The following is a 12,233-nucleotide window of genomic DNA, read 5'->3' as shown; positions in this document are numbered from 1 at the left end:
AATGCCATGAACACTAGGGATTAGACTCGGAATTCTTGCCGTGAAAACGTAAGAATCGAGATACCACAATCTGTACTAGGTCATTAAGTTGGATTCGAGGTGGATTCAATTCCCCTCTAATTCCTTTATCTAGAGTCAAACAATAGTATTTCCATAGCATTTGTAGTTAATTTCTAGTAATCATCTTAATTAAGTATCGTAGTATAATATTTCGTAAAGCTCTCATTGACTTAAGAGCGACTAGTTAGACTTAGAAAACAATCCATGCTAGGGAACTAGGAGTGGAACGAACTTCGTACCTCCATTTAGTGCAATTCGCATTGAGAGTAGAAGCTTTGATAATCAACACGTAAAAGAGTAGTTCTAGTTTACTTACGTTGTGAAGTCATAGTTCATTTCGTAGGTAAACTATTCATTTTTATACTCATTTTATAGTTATCATGCGCCCATCTATCCAATTCAATAGAACCTAAGTTTGAAACCGCTGTAATCACACTGGCCATTGTTACCTCATCTAGCCTTACACTTGTTTGGTGGTTGTCTTGAGCTATTAAGCGAAGATCCAGATTTAGCCGCTTCTCTTACCTCATGTTGTAGCTTGAGACATTTGCAACTTGTGACGGATCCTTTCAAAGACTCAGTTAAAGTGTTAACCCTCTTACTCAGGACTTATCCCAACCTGGAAACTTTGGAGATATGTTTTGAGAAAACTTGGAAAGTGTCCTCGACCATTCTGAGCTATCTAAGGAGTTGTTTGATGCCTATTTGTCAAAGCACCTTACTGGACATTTAATGAAGCACATAAAAACAATTGAGATAGAAGATTTTCAAGTTGCAGCTGAGGATGAATTACACATTGTGAAATATTTACTTAAGAATGCCACCAGCTTAAAGAAAATGAAAATCAAATACCACGATCAAGCTCAAAAAGATCTAAAGTTCCGGATGTTGGTTGCTGAGTCGCAATTGACAATTACGAAGGCTCGCCCCTGTGTAGCAGTGTAGCCTTTTGTTCGAATCCCCACAGACAGCGCATTTGTCGCACCCAAATACCGCGACTTTTAACTTTACTTAGTTTCAAGCTCTATTTTCGATCGGTTGCACCAATTAGGTTGCCTACGTGCCCACGTCGGGATCAAGCCGCCGTAGTTCACATCCACTCTTTCTCTTTACCTCCTCCTCTTCTCATGAGTTGCCTCCTCCTTCTTCTATCCTTCCCCTTTCCCTTTTATATCTCTCTCCTTCTCATGGGGCATAGTATGGTCTTGGGCCTATCCTCTGGGCCCAATACATACTATGGTCCATCTATGAAAATGGCTAATACAGTTACAGTTGTGGGCAAAAAACGTCATTAACAATGCCTCAATAGATTTCGCAAAATGTGTAAGAAAAATTTGTAACTATATAAAAATGGGGGAAAAAATGATTCTAAGAGAATACTGAAAAGTTAAGGAGATAGGAGCGATAAACATAGAGTTAAGATCAGGAGAACAATGTATATGGACTACATATACCCAAAGTCAGAATTGATAGCTGGTTCCTGGGTTAATTGAGACAGATACAACACGGAAAACTGATGACATTAGAACAATGGTAAGAGAAGATAGTTCTCATCTCTCAGATTTCTTGTTTTCTGTTTTTGGAGAGAGCAAGGAATATGAGACCATTGGAGTTCGAGAGAACAATTAAAAAAAGAAAAGTTTTCATAAGCCGACGCAAAAAAGACAAGGCGCGAGTGTCGGGTCCGTTTCAGAAAGAAAGCAGTTTATAGAAAGGGATTTTCATTCAAATAATGAGTCGAAACCGTTTTGCCGACGTGTAGCACTGAGAAACCTGGAAAAGACAGCGCTTTAGTAGAGTTAGAATAGATGGGACTTTGAATTTTAAACTAGCTATTATGTCGGTCCTATGTCCCGGTTTGTTAAATTTGGTGAAGAGAATTTTGTGGTTATTCCATGAATCCCATTTTTTTTTCTCGATCATACCATTAATCCCATCTTCTATCTTCTATTTTACGGATGGCTGCCCACACCCAAAACAAAACCAAACGGATCCTAAAACCAAATAGGCACCACTTGAAAATTGAATAGGCACCAGTTAAGTGACTTTTATTTTTTTTATAAAAAAAAAATTGTTTAAGGGTTAACTGGTGTTAGGATCTCCCAAACTAGATGGGAAATTAGGGTCTCCTTCTTTAATACATTGAAAAAAACAACACACGGTCAACCCATCTAGGGGGGGGGGGGGGAGGGAGATCCTAATTATCTCATCTAGTGTGTGTAGGAAGGGGGCAGGGGCTAATACTAGTTAACCCTTATTTTTATTAGTTTGGTTTTATCTTACGTTCCATTAAATCGATTTGCTTTTTCAATGTTAACAAAATTCAAAATTTTAATCATCTTCCATAAAATTGAATGAATGGGTATATTAAAATGCACGATTGAATAATTTCTTTAAAAGTTTTTCTTTGATTTCAACTGTAATAAAGTGGATAAAAGATTATGGATTTGATTCGTAAATTATATTCTGAGACTTATTTGTTTTCATGTTGAGGTTCCTCTGTACTTTGATAAATTTTATAATTCAATCAATTTTTTTTTAAATTAAAAAAAAAAAAAATCACTGAGTATCTTCAATTAGTGATAAATTTTATAAATCTTTCTTGTTTGATTTTGAATATTATATAATTTCCAAAAAAAAAAGTTTGTTTTGATTATTAATAAATTATTTTAAAATATTATGCTTTTCAGTCCTATTTCTAGGACCCATTTGTTTTGTGGTTAGTGTGTGGTGCCCTTGGAAAAATTAGTGGTGTCTATATGAAAACCAACCCTATTCTATTTATAAGCTTGTATTATATAGCTCCAAAATGTACAAAAATTTTCTTTAAGACAATATTGTTAATTGGTGTTACTGAAACCTCTTTTACCTTACCAATCTTTAAAATAATATGGGGCTAAATCTACAATACAAATGATATTACTAACAATTTCTTTGTGCTAATCTGAACTACACTATGTATAACGTTAACTGGTGTTAATACATGAACCAATTCAAACTCTACCTTCAGGAAAAAGAAATGGACGAACAAAGTGATCATTTCTATATATATTGATATCTGATAAAAGAAATGACACTAGAAATGCTCTAAGTAGGCACGCTTATGAGCAACTCTAGTGTACATAAAAATTAAAAGCCCTATTGACAGGTTCACTAAATGCTTAAGAGACATAAGAAAGCCCCCCTTTAGGCTGCAAATATTTGGGAGGTGTTTGTGGTCGAGATATTTGTAAATTACTTTTTGCTTGACTTCTTTGTAATGTTGGGGTTAGCCGCTACTCTAGAGTATCAAGCCCCGTCAATTTGAGTACCAAACTGTGTGGCTTCTGCTTATACTTTACTTCTCTTATTTTTTTTTTGTGGTATGAGCATCTTCATAGGTGTTCTATTAACTCACTTTCTTGAAGAAGACCTCCTAAGCTCATTTGGTATTATTTTCAAGTCCCACATGTACTGCAATCTGGATCAAATATTGGATGAGTGCTTGTTATCTAAGTTATTGAGACATTGGCATTCTGCACATCATACACCTCTTTAAAGATGACATATATTGTCAACTTAAACAATCAAAACAATAAAAGTTCAACTTACCGCTTGCCCTATGAAGTTTCAAATTCTAACATCCTTAGCACAATTCCAGGAATAGAATTATATATCTCAAATTTTTAGTAAAGCTTTTTTTATTCTAATGGCAAGAAGTGTTTCACTTTGGGCCTAAAGGCTGCAATACAATGCCCATTAGTTTGTGCACATGCTCAACGTAGATACTCTTTTTGTGTAACTTGTACAAAGATTTGAAAGAAGGAAAGATTGGTACCTTCACCATTGTCATCAGCTGACATCACGATGAAGATATACTTGAAGAGAAGGATGAGAGTTAAGGTCTAAAAGATAAAACAAAGCCACCCCACCCCATATACTTCCTCACCGTTCTCATTGAGGCTCAACTTTCCAAAAAAAAAGAAGGTGGTCTTGTAGGAGAGGTACTGAGTGTTGGAGTAACAATATGTTATGGTATGTAGTATATTTAGAAAGTATATTGTAATCTTAGCAAGTGTATCGTAATCTTTTCCTAGATATGTAGATCTCCTATAACCATTCCTATAATAATGGGAGATCTTATGTATTCATAGAATCCTTCTTGTATATATACCCCCTTGATATATCAATAAAGATCATTAGAAATATTCATTCAAACATCTTTGAAATGGTATCAGAGCCAACTCTGATTTCTTTTCCACTACTCCATTACTAGAGGAATTGGAGCATTTTTTTTTGTGTTTGGTTTCTTTTTCTGGTCATATAATACAATCTGTTACATTATATCAGATTGTATTTATTACCCCCTTCTTACTTATCGTTGTTTTCTATTGATCTAGTTCATTGTTTGTGTTCTATATCATAATGACCGAATTAAAATTTCAATAATGATTCCGCTGTCGTGCGTTCCAATAATGATTCCATTCTTATGCCTGCTCTTTATATAAAAGAAATGCCCTCACTAATTACTCCATAATGACTTGATGGTACTAATTACACCGAGTGGTCCTTGAATGCGCAAAACAAATCAGGGGCAGAAAGCGTTGGGGTTTTATTTCTGGTACGAAGTTTGCTCCAACTTACATCAATTCTGAGGAATATAAAGCTTGGGAGGATGATAATTGTCTAGTCAAGTCTTGGCTTCTTGATGCAATGACCAAGGACATCAGGTCAATTTTTCTTCGCTTGTCTACTGCCAAGGAAATCTGGGAAACTGCCAAACAAACTTACTCGGTCATCTAAGATGAATCAAAGGGTTATCAGTTATATTGTGAGGTAATTTCTGTCTACCAAAATGGAGGTTCTGTTATTCCTTATTTTGGAAAACTACAAAAATTATGGTAGGAATTTGATGCTATTGAAGATTGCACTATGGAGTGTGCCAATGACATTAAGAAATATACCACAAAGGTTAATTCTTAGTGTGTGTATGTTTTCTTGGCCGGTCTTGATTCTCATTTGGATGGGGTTTGTGGTCGTGTTCTTGCTATTAAACCACTTCCAGACATACAACCTGTTTATGCTATGGTTTGTGCTAAGGCAAATCGTCAGGATGCCATGCTTGGTGGGACATCCAATGAAGGGACTGCTATGGCAGCTCGAAAACCATTTGCTCGTCTTGAGTAAAAGAAAGGTGTTCCTAAGTGTACCCATTGTAATGGTGATAACCAGGTAGTTGATACCTGCTTTAAGCTCCATGGTTATCCAAACTAGCATCCAAAGGGTAAGATGGCGTCTCCTATGTTTTCTAACTCTAAGGCAGAGGGTTCAAGTTCAAAGAGTCACTTAGTCATTGCTGCCAAATTTGTTGCCCAGTCAGGTATGTCTAACTCTACTCTTAGTCTTACTGCTTTTACTAGAAATAGTGATTGGATAATTGACATGGGTGCTACTGATCATATGACTTGTGATCGCTCTAAATTTAGCCATTTCTCCTCTAGTTGTTCAAAATTAGTCATTACTAATGCTAATGGTGTGTCATCTCCAGTTGTTGGTGTTGGCATTGTACCTCTGTCCCCTACTTTATCTATCCATGATGTTTTATTTGTCCCATCACTAAACTGTAATCATCTCTCTGTTAGCTAGTTAACCAAGTCTAATAATTGTGTTGCCTTAATTTTTCCTACTCACTGTATTTTTCAGAACATCTATACCAAGGAGAGGATTGGCAGTGGTAACCAAAGTGGAGGATTGTACTATTTGGAAGATGGTTTTCAATGGTCCAATTGAGGAGTGTTAGCTCATGTTATGAGTGACGACAAAGTTAAAAATAATAGAAGAGAAATTTGGCTATGGCATAGACGACTAGGACATCCCTCATTTGGTTATCTTAGGAGATTATTTCCATCATTATTTAATGGTTGTAGTCTTTCTAATTTTGCTTGTGAAACTTGTGTAATGGCGAAAAGCCATCGTACTGTTTTCTATTCAAGTGATAATAAAGTTGATGCTCCTTTTTCTTTAGTTCATTAAGATGTTTGGGGGTCCTACCCCACGTTCTACACATAACGTAATGAAATGGTTCATTACATTTGTCGATGATTGCACCTGGATGACCTGGGTATACTTTCTGAGACATAAAAGTGATGTATGTACAATTTTTCCCCTTTTGCATAAGATGGTGCTCACACAGTTTGGCATCTCTGTAAAAGTTGTTCGCTCTGATAATGGGGGTGAGTATTTCAAGAAAGAATTGACTGGATTTATGCATTTGGCTTGTATTCTACATCAAACATCTTCCTCTTATTCACCTCAACAGAGTGGGGTTGCAGAACAAAATAACATACACCTTTTGGAGGTCACTCGATCTCTATTAATTGGTGGTCATGTTCCATCTCACTTATGGGGCGAAGCTTTGAACTCTGCTATTTACTTGATTAATCTTACACCTTCTAGTGTTGTAAAATTTCGGAGACCCTTAGATGTGCTTTTTGACCACTGTACGCTTCCTCCCATTGTTCATTTAGCACCTCATATCTTCGGGTGTATGGTGTATGCTCACTTACATACACAACAATGCACCAAACTTGACCCACGTGCGTTGAAGTATGTATTTGTTAGGCATGGCTCAATTCAGAAGGGTTATAAGTGTTATCATCCATCTTCTAAAATTTTTTATGTCTCCATGGATGCCATTTTCGATGAACACAAACTTTTTTATACAACAGAGATCACTGATTCTTCACTTCAGGGGGAGAATAAAAATGAAATGCAGAACCATGATGATATAATGGTCTTTGATTTATCGAGACCACGATCACCGAATGATAAAACTCAATTGAAGAAGTCGATGCAACCTCCACTGAGTGCTTAGGTGAAGGATGTGAAGATCAAGCCCATGATAGTACATTACCTCCTATAACGGATCCACTGATCCAACCTTCTCTAAAGGACCCATTAGAGGTATTGCCTAACTCTTTTATTGATGATTCCAATATTCATAATGTTGTTGATTCTAATATTCATGATGTTGTTAATATACCTAGTCTTGATTCCAAACTAGTTCAATATCATTTTCCACCTCGATCGAACTGTGGCCAACCACCAATTAAATATGAACCTGATCCTAAAGCTAAAGTGAAATATCCCATAAGCAACCATGTGTCATCTTACAAGTTGTCCAAGTCATATGCATCTTATGTATTCCAGTTATCATCTGTCTCTATTCCTAGTAAAATGCAGGAAACTTTTGTAGAATCTAGATGGACCAAAGCTATGGAAGAAAAAATGGCAGCACTGTAAAAGAATGCCACTTGGGAACTTGTAATTTTACCGAAGGAAAAGAAAACCATGGGGTGCAGATGGGTATTTATAGTTAAGCTCAAAGCAGACGGGACTATTGAGAGATACAAAGCTCGGCTAGTTGTAAAAGGGTATACACAATCTTATGGTGTAGATTATCAAGAAACTTTTGCACCAGTTGCCAAACTCAATACTGTGAGAGTACTTTTGTCATTAGCAGCTAATAAAGATTTGCCTCTTCTTTAGTTTGATGTGAAATATGCTTTCTTGCATGGAGATCTTACTAAAGAAGTATATATGGATCCTCCCCCAGGTATACCAGAATACTTGGATACAACAATGGTTTCTAAACTAAAGAAGGCATTGTATGGGTTGAAACAGTCCCCACAAGCTTGGTTTGGCAGGTTCACCAAGTCTATGAAGAAGTTCAGCTACAAACAAAGCAACTCAGAACACACTTTGTTTTTAAAACACAGAAGAGGTAAAATCACTTCTTTGATTATCTATGTTGATGATATGGTAGTGACAGGTGATAATCATGAGGAGATTTCTAGTTTACAGCAGTATTTGGCTTTTGAGTTTATAATGAAACTGCTCGGAGACCTTAAATATTTCCTTGGGATTGAAGTAGCCCGATAAAAAAAATGGTATTTTCTTATCCTAGTGGAAATATATTCTTGATTTATTATCTGAGACGGGAATACTTGGATATAAGCTAGTTGATACTCCCATTGAGCAGAACCACAAGTTGTTTCTGTGTTTGAATGCAACTTCTACCGATAAGGGGAGATACCAGAGGCTTGTAGGAAAACTGATCTATTTATCTCATACCAGGCTAGATAATGTGTATGCAGTTAGTGTTGTGAGTCAATTCATGCATGACCCACATAAACCTCACATGGATGTTATAGAGCGCATGTTAAGATAATTTGAAATCTGCTCCAAGTAAAGGCATATTGTTCTTGAATCATGATCACCTAAAACTAGAAAGCTACATTGACGCTTATTGGGCAGGTTCAGCCGAAAACAAAAGGTCTACCTCAGGATACTTCACCTTTGTAGGTGAAAACCTTGTGAGTTGGAGGAGTAAAAAATAGCCAGTAGTATCAAAATCAAGTGCTGAAGTTGAATATAGAGGTATGACATATGGGGTATGTGAGTTGTTGTGGTTGAGAAATTTGTTGAAGGACTTAGGTTTTAAACCAAAAGAGTAAATGAATCTATATTGTGGCAATACGTCAGCTATAAAGATAACTCATAATCCTGTTCAACATGATCGGGCGAAGCATGTGGAGATTGATAGACATTTTATCAAAGAAAAACTTGAAGCTGGTATTATTACTTTTCCATTTGTAAAGTCTGGATTCCAACTAGCAGATGTCCTTACTAAAGCAGTGGCTAGTAAGGTGTTTATTGACTCTCTTGTCAAGTTGGGCATGTGCGATATCCACGCACCAACTTTAGGGGGGGGGGGGTGTTGGAGTAACAATCTGTTATGGTATGTAGTATCTTTAGCAAGTATATTGTAATCTTAGCAAGTGTATCGTAATCTTTTCCTAGATATGTAGATCTCCTATAACCATTCATATAATAATGGGAGATCTTCTGTATTCATAGGATCCTTCTTGTATATATACCCCCTTGATATATCAATAAAAATCATCAGAAATATTCATTCACACATCTTTGACACTGAGATCACCATAAACCACACCAAGAATTTTGTAAGCTAATGAGAGCACTGTTGAGCAGGAAAACTTCTTGAAAATCTTGTTCAAGGCACAAAATGTTTTAATACACAAAGCAAATATAGGATAGATTAACAATATAGAGAAGCTTACTTGATAAAACAGGGAAGTTCAACAATCAAAATCTAAAAACTCAATTTAATCAAACCAATGACAAATTATACATTGTAACCCTGAACCTCTAACTTATGCACCACTATGTATGTCTAGTTGTCTATAGAATCACTCTAAACATTACAACCATATTATCCAGAGCTCCGAAGCTCGATTTAATGTGAAATTGAATATTAAATATTTCACCAAGACTTCATTTATCCATATCCACAAAGTATATCTCTACTACAAATATTATACAACACCCATGATTTATTTTCAATTAAATGAACAACTCCAATAATTACAAAATCTCAAATACTTTATAAAAATATTGAGAAAAAAATGAGGGGGTGTAGAAGAGAAATAAACCTTTGAGGGTCTGCCTTTGATATTCCTCCTCAGTGTAGCCCAAACACCTTGTCCCCTCCATGGAAAGTGTTGGCATTCATCTCCGAATTCCTCATGTCGTTACTCCAATCTGGATGACTATACAGAACAACAACCACCAACATGTATACAACATAAAGACAATAAGCCAATGTAGACATTAAAATGTAAAGTAATGAACATGCCAGATAGTTTTGAAGCATTGATCAATCAAAAGCATCGTTGAAGCTCTTATAGATCAGACCACACGTGGAAAAGGATACTAAATGTGATTTATCCATGCAGAATACGTATTTAGCATATATCTTTTGTAAAGACAACACTAACCTCAATAGAACTCATAAATTGGTAGCTTAGTAATGACTTTTACAAATAACTGTCCCATGGAAGGACTTCTTACTCTTCAAACATTAACAACGTAATCAATGATAGCATCCTAAGATACTAAATCCTAACACGTACGTCAGCTTACCCTTAAGGGTACTAAAAAAGCTAGACCCACTACATGAAGGTTTTAATGATCACAATATATCACATTCTACCGATGAGGAGATAAATGAAGTCCGAATGGATTTTGTTAAGTTCATCCAAGCATGTATTATGAATTATCCTCAAGACGAAGATGAACTACAAGGCTGAAGACATACATGTGGGTGATCGACTTTGACGAGATTATTAGGTTATTTTTTCATTTGGATTTGGATTTGGATTAGGTTGATTAAATTTATATGAATTAGATTGGAAATGTGTTACTTACTTCATTATGTTTTACGATTAAGTACAAATATATATTGGTTATTTAAGGGGATTGGAATGTTTCAATGAAATTAGCACTATATATGAGTGTTACTTGAAATTTAATGGATCACATTCAGGTATGTAGTTTGTTCAGGTGTGTAGTTTACTGTAGGTCCCCAATTTTCTGAATATATAGGGTTTTTCCCAAACCGCCATTAATAATGGTACTTTTTATGTTGGTTACAGGATGAATGCATACCAGTTTCTTTAAAACCGTGACAAATGATATGAGTTTTTGTGGCGGTTTTTGAGTAGTTGTTACTATTTTTTATGGTAGAGATAGGCTAGTCTGGAACAAATATTTGTCGCGTTTTGGGAAAAAAAATGGCAGATTACTTGGTCACGGTTCTGGAAAAAAATGACAGATTACTAAAACAGTTGTTACTTGGTCACGGTTCTAGAAAAAAAAAATAGTGAAAAAAGACTTTTTAACAGTGACATAAAGGCTTTTTTGCTGTAGTGTACTTGTTTAAAAGGAACCTTGTGGTTACAAATACAATTTATTGTCACACCACCCTTTAAGTTTGAGAAGTAGACAAAGTTGGTAAGTGATGGGGGAATTCGTAGCAATGTCCAAACTCAAAGAAGAGTTGGTGATAGGTGCCAGTAGATGAAGATTAATTATTCATATAGCAATCTATCAATGTGATATTAAATGTAGGGCTATAGCCAAATAGGAGAAGATTAATGGAACAGTATTCAAGGACATAGATTTAATGATCATTAATCCAAAATTTAGAATCCCTCAGGACTAAAATGAATGATAAGTTAACAATATATGGATATCCTAATAACCATTTTCTAAAATCCAACATCGATCAAAATAAACAGTGCTGTCGAGATATTTTTTCTCAAACACGGAGCATTGCAAGATGGCAAGCTAAAAGGCCCAAAATACACCCAAATGTTATAAAAGATGAATTTAGAACTGTACTTTCATATAAAGAAAACCCATACAGACTACACTTACCTAAAAAATATATATAAAATTTAAATGAATGACATAGAGGCATACCTTCAAACACTTGTAGAACTTTCGATATTACCCTTAATCACCACCAATAGCAGGACTTGCACAACCAATGTGAATTCGATCATCTACCACACTTGATAATAAATGAAACAAAGAGCTCCCATTTGTTCCTAATATAAGAACCTGTTGTAGATTAGAAAAATAGTCAATGTGGAAGAGTAAACCTTCATCCCAATCAATTCCAAAGCCAAGTTAATTGATTATCTTAAACTTAAACATTATACCAAGATTATTATGTTTCAGGAGATACTTCTTCTATCTCCTCATCTAATGTATTACATCCATTACTTATGATGTGTAGTATAAATAACCAAAATAATTATCAGAATTTAGACATATTATAGTAGGACTTTGAATAGTAGTGCTGATTCTTTGCATACACAAATAATCAAAAGTAGTCCCGCTAGAAGAGAAAGCTAGGGAGAGAAGGACCATAAACGAAGATATTGACAATCCTTCAACTAATTGATGATAAAGGAGGTGGAGACACCTAAAAACTAATTAATGCTAGAAAGAGACAACTAACTAACCAAAAAGAAGATCTCAAAGCTCGCTAGAAAAACCATAGCTTGACGAATTGATATAAAAAACTAAACTACCTCTTGAACATATAACTCAAGTTTGGTTATTTGGTTTCGATTGTATTCCTTCCCGACTTGCTGCTGAATAGTCTCAATTTAGGTCAAGAAAATAAGATAAACAATACAATACTAAAATTATAGTCCTAAATTTCCAGCAAACATCCAATTTTATGTAGCAGTAAAAATTTCAAGAAACATCAATTACAAAGAAAATGTTATATCTAATTCTAGTGTTGCTTCTCCTTCTCA

This window comes from Coptis chinensis, chromosome 1, assembly GCF_015680905.1.
Source record: "Coptis chinensis isolate HL-2020 chromosome 1, ASM1568090v1, whole genome shotgun sequence".
In the NCBI taxonomy this organism is placed as follows: Eukaryota; Viridiplantae; Streptophyta; class Magnoliopsida; order Ranunculales; family Ranunculaceae; genus Coptis; species Coptis chinensis.
This window is presented reverse-complemented; position numbering follows the sequence as displayed.